A 12782-nucleotide genomic window follows, 5' to 3' on the forward strand; every position below is an offset into this window, starting at 1 on the left:
CTTATTCAGTCTGTATTATATTCAGTCTGTCTTTCCCTTTTATTCAGTATTTCTTTCCCACTCACTCCTCTTTCTTTCTTTCCCTCTCACTCAGTCTTTCTTTCCCACTCCTCTTTCTTTCTTTCCCTCTCACTCAGTCTTTCTTTCCCACTCCTCTTTCTTTCTTTTCCTCTCACTCAGTCTTTCTTTCCCACTCACTCTGTTTTCACCTTTACTTTGTCTTTCCCTTTTACTCAGTCTTTTCTTCTTAGTCTTTTCCTCTCACTCAGTCTTTCTTTCCCTTTTACTCCGTCTGTCTTTCTCACTAATTTAGTCTGTCTTTCCCTCTTACTCAGTCTTTCTTTCTCTCTTGCTCAGTGTCTTTTTCCCCTCTTAGTCGGTTTATCTTTCTCTTATTCAGTCTGTCTTTCCATCTTACTCTGTCTTTCCCATGTTGTATGACCTCCAATCTTTCAAACTCTTCATCCCGAGGACATCTATTTTCTTCCTCCAGCTACCAGTCGATTTTATTCAGGGAAAGAAAAACCCGGTAAGAGTGAAGGCGGATAATGAACACTGTCTGTAGCCCCTGAGTTTGAAAATATTTATCGGAGGGTGAGTAAAGTCGCCTGGAGAATGCAACAGTAAAATAAAATATAATTTAGAATGATGAGATTAACCCCTTCTGTTCTATGCAGTATTTTTCATTTTAGTCTTATTTCTAGGCTCTTATTTTCACTTTCGAGAAACTTTCCGAAATGGATAGGTTACATAGAGCCTTCATCTGTCCATCTATTACAAGAGGTCTAACAAAAGCCGAATAAAATTGTCTGGAAGTGGCATAAATAAAACAATAACATTCGTCAACGGACTGAAGGAGTTAATTGCAAGTTTTTTTTTTTATGCAGGTTTTCCTTTGCTCAGCTTTTCGGAAAAGGAATAGCTTTTTGTAGGATCTCATATCACATCCGTTGGTGTTTTTGTTTGCATGAAAATCGAACAAACACACACACACACACACACACACACACACACACACACACACACACAGTCAGCAGCAGACAGGAGCAGAAGCAGAGTTCATCAGAGTCACGGCCCAGTCAGCACGCCGCTCAGACCCAACCCGTCAACTCAATTACGAGTAAAGACGCAGAGGACACAGCTACACTAATACCACCACCCAGAATCCAACCCCCGACACCCACACACAGGCTAAATACAAGTAATTATAGACATTCAGTACCACAAGGTACTTTTCTGGCCTGTTGTTATCCTCCCCAGACAATTACATTCAGCCTAGAAAGAAATGTTACAGGGAATGGGTTAAAGAAGTTCGTAAGGCTATCCCAAGATGAATGAATTCCTGTGGCGATAGAAAAAGGAGAATATTAAAAATCCTCACCGGAATATGGTTAAGTGTCTTTTGTAAACATTAATACCATAAACATTTCCTTTTACTGCAGTAGCCACCAAATAATTGTATTCACTTTAGGAATAGTTCTCGTACAGAAGAGGTAGACTACTTCGTTGCCACAGATATTTCCATGGCTGAATATACAGGTAACTGTCTTGATGTAAAAAAAAAAAAAAAAAAAAAAAAAAAAAATATATAAAGGGTCGGTGGAGGGTTAATAATCGTTCAGCTACAAGTATTTCCTGATCAGAGAAATTCGTGTGTCGGCAGCAGGAGTAACATGAAAATAAAATAATACATATGAGATTATTCCAGCGTAGTAGGAGGAAAACTCGCTAAGGATGAGGTGCTTCGATTTCTTCCATGCAAAGAGATTACGGCTAATTGACATCATTAACATTCTGAGTTACAGTAGGAACTTGGAATCCACTCCTGCCACACAATCAATTATAAGACACAGAGTCTGAAGGCTCTCTGGGCGAATGAACACATTTTCTTGAGCTATATGCTGTATAAGACTGGATGTTTATCGTCACTCTTTTTTTAGGGAAAAAATAGCACTAATATATTTGTATGGAGGCTTCCTCATAGAAGCTGCAATCCCAGTAGTGTTAGTAAGAGTTGCAGTCCAGGCTCATCAGCCGGGGAACCCAGTGGACTGCAGGCTGAATTTGCCCTTCCCTGCAGTCTACCATCACCCTTTAGGAAGATGAGGAGGAAATGAATGACTGGGTAGTTTCGCCGCCTGGTTACATTAATGTCATCACGTGAAGGTGTCCCCCTCCAGCAGCTGCCTACAATTTTTCATTAGTCCGACTCTGGGTATAAGCTTAACAGCCCGTTCCCTAAGGCCCAGCAATCCTCTTACGTAAAATAAACCTCCACATGTCACCATTTCGGCCCTGTGACGCCCACCATCCATAATACATGTTAGGGCTGTGTCATACAGGACTGGTGTATTGGTATTAGCGGGTGTGTTTTTACGACATGTCGGCGGGTCGTATGGTAGATCAGTAAATTCTGCTTTTAACAAAATTCAGATCCTCAAACTTAAAAGTATCCTTCAACCCTTCACGACGTGGGCTTGTCCTACACCAAGTAAAATTGTCAGGCGGTGCAAAATAAATAAATAAATCTAGTAAAGAAGCCACCAGCACAGACATATGGTGGGATGGAACAAACTCACATCTACCGTTACGCCAGCCGACACATCCACTTAAAGGACATGAAAACTGACTGATACAACCCTAAAAACTTGTTTAAATACTTCGAGCCTGAAACACGGGGAAGATGGGAGAAATGGTACCTTACTGACTTACTGAGGAAGGTAGAAGCATTAAAAGAAAGGAAATGAGGTACGAAGACAGAACAAGAGAAAAGAAGGAGCGGGAAGTAACAAAAAATGGAAGTTGAGGAGACCGGAGAGGAGAAAGGAAAAAAACGTAGAGAAAAAAAAAAAACTAAGAAATGAAAATAAAGCGGCGAGAAAATGAATGAAAAATCAAAATCAAAAGCAGGGTGAGAGAAGAGTTCTGGACAAATGTGTGAGTGTGCAAGGAAATGTTTAAAAAGGAATGAGAGAGTGTTTTTGATCGGTGATATGAATGGTAAAGTAGGGAATGTGAAGGTGGATGGAATAGTTGGTGAGTGGGGTGTTCCTGCTGAAATAGATGAGTATGGCAGTGCTTTAGTGGACATTTGTGACGGGAGGGGGTTGGTGATAGCCAATAACCTTTTCAGGCACAATATGATCCACAGGTATACTGTACACTGCGAGTGATGAGAAGGGTGGGTGGTGAACTGAATGAAAGGAAGGCAATGATTGGTTATGAGTGTGTGAATGAAAGAATGCGAAGATGTGTAATGGATGCAAGACCATATAGAGGCTGGGGGAGTGGACTTTCTGACCACCACTTGGTGGTGGTCAGAATCAAGGTCCAAGTAAAATGGAGGAATAGAAGAAGGGAAGGACGGGAGGAAGGAGTAAATGCAAGAGGAGTGGAAAGGTTACAAGAGGATGAGAAAAAGGCAGAATGTAAGAGAGAAGTGGAGGAACGATTGGGTAAATATGAATTGGAGCAGATGGGGGACGTGGAAGGTGTGTCCAAGATATTCACAGAAGAAATATGTGCTGCATGTGAGGTGGAGTGTGGGGTGAAGAGAAGACGAAAGGGTGTGCAAGGAACAGTATGGTGGAATGAAGAGGTGAGACAATAATGAATGGATGCGGAAGTTGAGAGACGGAAGAGTTATATGTAGAAAGGAAGAGAGAGGTGAAAGGATTAGTAAGAGAGAGTAAGAAGAGAGTGGATGAAGAATTTGGATGGAATTTGAGTGTAAAGTGGAAGGTTTGTAAGAAAATGTTCTGGAGAGAGATAATGAGAGTTAGACTGGGTGGCAATGAAGTTAGTAAGGGAGTGAAAGATAAAAATGGTAGATGACTAGTGGAAAAGGGAGAAAAGTGAGCAGATAGAGAGAACACTTTAAGGAATTGTTGAACATAGAGAATGAAAGTAATGCGAGTATAAGTGGCTGGGGAATGGCTGGGAGAAGGAGGGAGGTGAGAAGACAGAAAGAAATCAGTAGGATGGAAGTTGTGGGAGCAATGAAGAAAGTCAAAGTGGGGAAAGCCCCAGGAATTGATGGAGTGTGTGGTGAAATGCTGAAGCATGGGGGAGATAGTAGTAGAATGGATGTGGAAGATGTGCAGAGTGGCCTGGGAGGAAGGTAGAGTCCCAGAGGATTGGAAGTCAGGTAAAATTATTCCCTTGTACAAAGGGAAATGGGAAAAAGAAGTGTGTGGTCATCATAAAGGCATTTGTCTTCTTAGTGTAATAGGAAAAGTATATAGTAAGATACTTATTGACAGAGTTAGGGAAATAACAGAGAAATCAGTTGGAGAAGAACAGGGAGGCTTTAGGAAGGGATGAGGTTGTGTAGATCAGATATTCATTCTTAGATCTTTAGTGGAAAAGTGTCTAGAGAAGGGAAAGAAGTTGTATGCGGCTTTCATGGATTTGAAGAAAGCATATGACAGGGTGGATAGACAAGGAGTGTGGAAAGTATTACGAATATATCGAGTAGATTGGAAGTTGCTGATTGCTGTGAAGAGTATGTATGAGGGTGCTAAGGCTGCAGTGCGTGTGGATAGTGAACTGACTGAATATTTCTATTTGAAGGTTGGGCTGAAACAGGGATGTGTCATGTCTCCATGGTTGTTCAATCTGTACATGGATGGGGTTATAAAAGAGATACGAGTACAAGGTAGGGCAGTGGATGTTGGAGTGGTCCTAGTGAGAAAGGGTAGTGTTTGGGAACTCCCTGTACTGTTGTCTGCAGTGATAAGAAACAGGGAGCATGGAAGTGAAAATGTTACTACATGACAGTACTGTTATATCAACTCTAAGGTATGGAATTGAAGCTTGGACGTTGTTGGAGGGACACAAGTCAAGAGTGAGAGCAGTGGAAATGAGTTATTTGAGAGGAGCCTGTGGAGTCACATGGAGAGAGAGACTGACAAATGAGGATGTGAAGGAGCGTTATGGTGTGGATATGGATGTGACAGGAAGCGTTAGGAGAAACACACTGAGGTGGTTTGGTCATGTGGAGAGGATGGAGAATGAAAGACTGACGAGGAAAGTGTATGTGAGTAAGGTGGAGGGGGAGAGAGGGAGGCGGAGGCCAAAGATGAGATGGAGGGATGGAGTGGAGAGGTATATGAGAGAGGGGAGTGTGAATTGGGTGCAGGGCAGTGAAATGGCGGGGGACAGGGCGATGTGGAGGCGATTTGTTTGTGGCCATCCAGTATGGGTTTAAGGCGTCTGGCAATAGACAGATAGACAGAAAAGTACGAGAGAAGAAAAGATGAAAATAATGGGCAAGGGAAAAGGAACTGAAGACTTGAAAGGAGGATGCAGAACAAGGGAGGAGAAGAAAGGAGAGGATTAATTTCGTTTGTGCACGATAATGATATTGGGGAAGTATCCACATTCTGAACTCACAATGAGTTTGGAGGATAAAACATTTGTTTCTTCACTATAAACAGTCTCAATACGTGGGTTATAATTTCTACCACTGGTGCAATTCGCGCCTCGAAGAAATCAACACTCAACGAAAGGTACATTCAGTGTGTGTTACACCCCAGCTCACCAATTCATTTGAGAGCCGAACATTTGACTTTGCCCTGTGACCTTGACTTTTGACAGATTGCTCGCAAATTAGACCTACTTCGTTCTCGCCTGACCCTTAATCCTTCCACAACTTTTCGTCCTTATCACATCAAAACTGTTTGACATGACCTTGACGTTGACTAATGTTCTCAACATTGAATCCCTATTCCCTTTTCTTACTCTCATTCCAGTGTTTGCTTTGCAATGAATAAAGATTCTAATCTGACCTTGCCATATGACCTTGACCTTTGACCTCTTGTTCTCAAAAATAGTTCCGGTATGTCTGTCACGAATCAATTCGCGACATTTCCCTTTTGTGAGAAGCCACGAACTATTAGTGGAAAACTCACTGTGTATCGCTCATTTAACCGTTTCTCTCTCCATTTCGGAGTATACTTTTCAAAACATTCGTCACTTTCAAAAGTGACCGATTTAATGCACGTCACTAAGTGCTCTACTGAGCGATACAATTGTTTCTTTATTGTTCGCCCCTGCTTGCCTCAACCGTTAGCCACGCCTTCTTCTGGTGGCTTGTGCATCCTGCCTATACATCATTTGAATTCAGTCTAGTTGTTGCTTTGACGGAGAGAGGTCCTGTGCTCCAGAAGTGCGAGAGAAGAGGTCGCTAGCACCCAGACTCCACTGAGACAGTTATCCAGTACTCCCATCCTTAGTTCAGCTTCGGGTGATACAAAGCATTCATCGACTATAGTATTTCCTTTTTGTATTTTGTAGTCTTAAGAGTTTAGTTAAGGTGTTTTTTCCTAGGCGTAAGTATTTAGCTTTTGTGTGAGTGAGTGAGTGCGGTCTCATTGATTTGATTTGAAATGTAAAGTTAAATTTATTTTTTTGTAAGCAATAAATTTAACAGTTCTTTTTCTTGAACTTAATGTGAAGTAAAATCTTGTTTCATTTCTCCAAATTAAGCTTATTTTCCATATAGCTCCTAGCTTGCATAGACGTTTGCCTTCATAACTGGTACTTAGACCAGTCTTGTTGTATTAACTTAATATCCGTTGTGCCACCTAGGAGTTTAAGCATCAGCAAGAACCTGTTATTATTATTAGTATTAGTTATTTATTGTCAGGGGTGAAGTAACTTTCTCCAGAGGCTAACAGTACTAATTCAGCAATTGTGAGTAATTAGTCTCTGCTGTGTACTGTTGAGAAAGTTTATAAATTCTCGTTCTTAGAGAATCGTAGCAAGTCAGCGTAAAGTAATCGTTGCTTGACGTAGCAAGACAATCATTGTCCTTGCTCTTCAATATTATTGAATATTAATATCAATTTAAATAATATTTAAGTATTTATTTTAAAAACACCGTGTTATTTTAAAAACCCCGTGACAATTGGCGACCTCATTCCAGGATATTAACTTCTAGCTCTAAAGCTATTCACGAGATGGTGCTCACTCATTCATATTTAGGTATTTATAATTAAAGTTTATAGGCGCAAGTTTACTTGTTACCGTTGATTTAGCAAGTGAATTTTTGCTTTATTAATCAATAGAGTACTTAACTCTAGTTTATTCCTGGTAATGCCAGACGATTTTATTCGCTCCTGGGAAGTCGCCGTACCCATTGTGTTTATTATTGAGTCTTCCCAGTCATTTACATTTTTGATTTATTTTTGCCAGTTAACTAGATAAGACTGGTCACCACTAGCTTGTGTCTGTACTCTTTACTTGTGTCATTAGCATTCGTTTGCGAAGCAGTCAGTGCTCAGTTTCGGGTTGCTTAATAAATTAGCGCCATGGCTACCGCTGTATTTGTACAGGAAGCCAAAGATATGGGTCTCACAGACCCAGAGAAAATACAGAGTTACGTTCTCTCACGGTTCAATTACGAGCAAGAATGTGAGAAAGATGCTTGTGAAGAGTGTAGGATTCAGCGCGAATACGAGCGAGAACAGCGTGAGGAACGCGAAAAGGAGCGCGAACACGAGCAGAAACAACGCGAGCTCGAGTTAGAAAAAGAGCGGGAACAACGGGAATACGAGCGAGAACAGCGTGAGGAACGAGAGAGAGAACGAGAACACGAACGTGCCGAGCGAGAAGCACGCGAAAAACATGAACTTGAAGTGCTGAAGCTCCAGCGAGATTCCTTGGCTTCAGACACGTCTGGTGCAGTTGGTCCAAGCTCCACGAGCGTTTTCCCTGCACATGTCCTGGAGACCCCACGCATCAAGCTTCCTTCATACAAGGAAAGCGAGCGAATCGAGCCGTACATAGCTCGTTTTGAGGACATGGCAGACATGTATCAACTGGATGAGGCAGCTAAGCGGCTTCAGTTTCTTAGCCTATTTGAGGGCCCTGCCCTCGATATTCTCCACAGAATTCGTGGAGACAATCTCACATATGAGATGATGAAAGCTGCACTCATTAAGGCATATGGTCTCACAGTAGACGACGCCAAAGTTCAGTTCATGCGAGCTCGTCTCCAAGACAAGGAGACAGCTGTTCAGTTCCTTGATCGTCTCACAGCTTACTTAAATGAGTGGATGGAGAAAGATGAAACTCCTTCCACGCGTGAGGGGATAATTGACCTTATGCTGCGTACACAGCTAGAGAGGTCGTGGCCTGCTGAGCTCATAGCACAGCTTAAGATCTGCCAGGTGAAAGATGCCAGCCAAATGGCAGAGAAGGCTGACGCATTCTTTACTGCATACGGGTATCAAACTCGTAAGTAAAACACCTGGAACAGAAAAGATACTGCCAAGTCTGGGAAGCCATCTCAGACTGAATCCCAGCACCAAGGCCGTTCTCAGAGTAATGGCCAAGGTCCAAAACCACAGAAGGACCAGGGGCAAAATACACAGCAGCCTGCTTGGAAGCGGTACAACAAGCACCCCAACCAGCAGCAGCTGCTTGGAAGCGGTACAACAAGCACCCCAACCAGCAGCAGTTCCCCAAGCAGCAGCAGCAGCAATACAAGGACAAGCCACGTAACCCTCAGTCAGGTCAATTAGTGTATCGGAGGCAGGAGGCAAATGCAGCCTTCATTCCACAAGTACCCGGTGGTGCCATCTCTACCAGTACAGGTACTTCCCAACAGTTCACAAGTCCCCCTCCGACCATGAACTCTCCTCAGACACCTAGTTCCCAGGGCGCCACGTTTGCTGCATCGGTTGTTCCGCAGTCTCATGAATGACTGGCTGCTACCTCTTCAGACCCTTCCACCAGCAACACTGCCTTTCTTGTTCAGCCAGGGTCTGTGGGAGGTGTTTCTGTAAATGTCCTGAGGGACAATGGTTCCTCAGGTTGCTCTGTTAAGCAGAGTTTAGTTCGGCCTGATGAGTATACAGGTCGACAGATCCAAGTTAGACTTATTGATGGATCAGTGAGATTGTTCCCTGAGGCACATATCCAGGTGGCATCTCCATTTTATACTGGTACGACACTTGCAGTTGTCATGCCAGAACCTCTATTTGACCTCATATTAGGCAACATCGCTGGCATCAAAAATAGTTGTGCCGTAGATGTTGCTACTCAGACTTCGGCTGCTGCGGTAACACGAGCCATGATTGAGGCTCCAGACTGTGTCACCCCAGTGATCATTGAATCGCCGCAAGATCTGATGTGTAGTCAGCTTGTTGTACAAGAACAACATTCTGACCCGACACTTGCTGCCGTGTGGAACAAACAAAAGGGTCGAGTGATTAAGTATTCACGGGGAGGTCGAGCCAAGTTCCTTCGCAAACAAGGACGGCTCTACCGTGAGTCACGAACACCCGAGGGTGAGGTTCGACTGCAGTTTGTCGTTCCTGCCAAGTACCGCCTAGCAGTGTTACAATGGGGTCATTGTTCAGCCTCAGGAGGTCACATGGGCAAAAGGAAGACTCAGGGCCTTATCCGAGCTGACTTTTTCTGGCCATGAATGGGACGAGACATAGATAGTTTTGTCCGTTCCTGCAGTGTGTGCCAAAGTATCACCACTAATCAGGGACATGCCCTTCCTGTGCCATTTGTAACCACACCCGTAATCTCTGAGACAGTTGAGAGACAGGGTAGTGGTGAAGTGGGTGCAGACCTGACGTCTCGCCCATTGGCCCCACAGGACACATTATGTCCAGGGCCTGTACATACATATTATGTACCGTAAGTTAAGGGGGAAGTTGAGAGGCGACTTGAGGCTATGGAAAACCCAAGTTTGCATAAGGATTCTCAGCTTCCCGGTACTAATAGAAGTACTGTAGGTTAAGGGGGAAGTTCGAGAGAGAACTCTGCAGAGGCGACTTGAGGCTATGGAAGACCCAAGTTTGCACAAGGATTCTCAGCTCCCCGATACTAATATAAGTACTGTAGGTTAAGGGGGAAGTTCGAGAGAGAACTCCGCAGAGGCGACTTGAGGCTATGGAAGACCCAAGTTTGCACAAGGATTCTCAGCTTCCCGATATTAATATAAGTACTGTAGGTTAAGGCACAGGTTGAGGACCCGTGTGCAGTTCGAGGCTATGGAAGACCCGAGTTTGCACAGGGATTCTCAACTTGCTGACATAATCGTGTGCTATAATTAATGGCGACCTCGAATGTACGAAGCTTAGGCTGTCACTTGTATTTTTCAGCTAGAGCGTACTTTTCGTAGCATGTACTGATTGCTAGGCAGAGAGAGTAATTGTAACGTAATAAGAATTTTGTCTCATTGACACTTTTGATGCTCCACCTTAATTGGTTTTGCAGGTTCAGCAATGGGTGTAGCAGCTTTGCTGTGCGGGCCAGCTGATCGTCTGCCGGACGCTGCCGCCTCTTCTCCTCTGCCTTCGTCGTCGCCATGTTATTATTTACTATGTCATTTTACACGCAGGTACAGTTACACTACAACTGTCACACCTACACCGTGTATTACATACATCACGCTACACAACAATTAGTTGTCAGTGTAAATGTAGCGACTTTTCGCTCAGTTTGACCCGAGTACAGGATTTTCACCGTCGTCACGGAGTTTTTCCCTCAAGCTTGCTTCTATTAACGTAAATACGAGGTTTTGGCGACTGTGACTTTCTCCTATAGCAGGATAGCACACACACCACAGTGTGAATCTTGTGTGACTGAGTTAGGATGTGTACATATATATATATATATCCACAAATTTTTCCCATAAGGAAAAAATTTAATTTTGTAGGGGCGTAATGTCACGAATCAATTCGCGACATTTCCCTTTTGTGAGAAGCCACGAACTATTAGTGGAAAACTCACTGTGTATCGCTCAGTTAACCGTTTCTCTCTCCATTTCGGAGTATACTTTTCAAAACATTCGTCACTTTCAAAAGTGACCGATTTAATGCACGTCACTAAGTGCTCTACTGAGCGATACAATTGTTTCTTTATTGTTCGCCCCTGCTTGCCTCAACCGTTAGCCACGCCTTCTTCCGGTGGCTTGTGCGTCCTGCCTATACATCATTTGAATTCAGTCTAGTTGTTGCTTTGATGGAGAGAGGTCCTGTGCTCCAGAAGTGCGAGAGAAGAGGTCGCTAGCACCCAGACTCCACTGAGACAGTTATCCAGTACTCCCATCCTTAGTTCAGCTTCGGGTGATACAAAGCATTCATCGACTATAGTATTTCCTTTTTGTATTTTGTAGTCTTAAGAGTTTAGTTAAGGTGTTTTTTCCTAGGCGTAAGTATTTAGCTTTTGTGTGAGTGAGTGAGTGCGGTCTCATTGATTTGATTTGAAATGTAATGTTAAATTTATTTTTTTGTAATCAATAAATTTAATAGTTCTTTTTCTTGAGCTTAATGTGAAGTAAAATCTTGTTTCATTTCTCCAAATTAAGCTTATTTTCCATATAGCTCCTAGCTTGCATAGACGTTTGCCTTCATAACTGGTACTTAGACCAGTCTTGTTGTATTAACTTAACATCCGTTGTGCCACCTAGGAGTTTAAGCATCAGCAAGAACCTGTTATTATTATTAGTATTAGTTATTTATTGTCAGGGGTGAAGTAACTTTCTCCAGAGGCTAACAGTACTAATTCAGCAATTGTGAGTAATTAGTCTCTGCTGTGTACTGTTGAGAAAGTTTATAAATTCTCGTTCTTAGAGAATCGTAGCAAGTCAGCGTAAAGTAATCGTTGCTTGATGTAGCAAGACAATCATTGTCCATGCTCTTCAATATTATTGAATATTAATATCAATTTAAATAATATTTAAGTATTTATTAAAAAAACACAGTGATATTTTTAAAAACCCCGTGACAATGTCAACCCTGTAGGTGATCCTTAATCCTTCCATCAAGTTTGGTCCAAACAAATTAAAACATTTAGTTATCTTTAAACGCAGACACACAGGTCTACCTTTGACCTCGCCTGTGACCTTAACCTTTGACTGACTGTTCTCAAAGCAGAAGCTCTTTAATCTGTCATTACCTAAAACCCTCCCACCAAGTTTGGTGTAAGTCAAATGGGGAAAAAATGTTTAAGTTGATTTTGTTAGGCAAATTTTACCTAACCTAGTTACCCTGACCTCTGACCTATGGTCTTCCAAAATGACAGGTTAGCAGTGCCTGTCTCGCCGAAATACTTCACTAAATTTGGATTAAATATGATAAAAACCGTTTGACTTATTTTGTTCACACACACACACACACACACACACACACACACACACACACACACACACACACACACACACACACACACAATAAAATAAAGAGGAGACATTGTCTGACTCAGTACTGTAAATGTATAAATAAGAACAACTTGGTATGGCCGCCCAGAAAAAGAAAAATCGCTAAGCAGGCGGGCACGAAGAGATATTATTATACTGCAAGTGTTGAAAAACCGCTATGCTGTACAAGAAGACATCATTCGAAAGTAGAGCATACAGAACAATGAAAAATAAGAGATTAAAATTAAGGAATTAAACAGGTGGAGTTAAAATTTACGAGGGTAAGCTCTTACATGAAAATAAATAAACATACGAGGAACCCAACCATGACATAATAATACCCAGGGACATGTGTACCCTTGAGAGAGACGACTGTCACAGAACATCAAATGCCAGGTGTGCTGGTGGGAGGATGAGAGGAGAGGAGAGGAGAGGAGAGAAGAGGAGAGAAAAGAGAGAAGTCAGATAAGAGAGGAGAGGCGAGAGAGGATAGGAGAGGAGAAGAGAAAGCGAGGCAGAAGGGATATAGTCGGGCATCCAAATTAAGATTTTATGGGGTACCTTCAAATGTTGTCTGTTGTTCTGTTCATGGCATTATTTGAAAGCTAAGAATATGTAG

Source organism: Coenobita brevimanus, chromosome 80, assembly GCF_032717465.1.
Source record: "Coenobita brevimanus isolate Jiangsu-jjx chromosome 80, ASM3271746v2, whole genome shotgun sequence".
Taxonomy (NCBI): domain Eukaryota; kingdom Metazoa; phylum Arthropoda; class Malacostraca; order Decapoda; family Coenobitidae; genus Coenobita; species Coenobita brevimanus.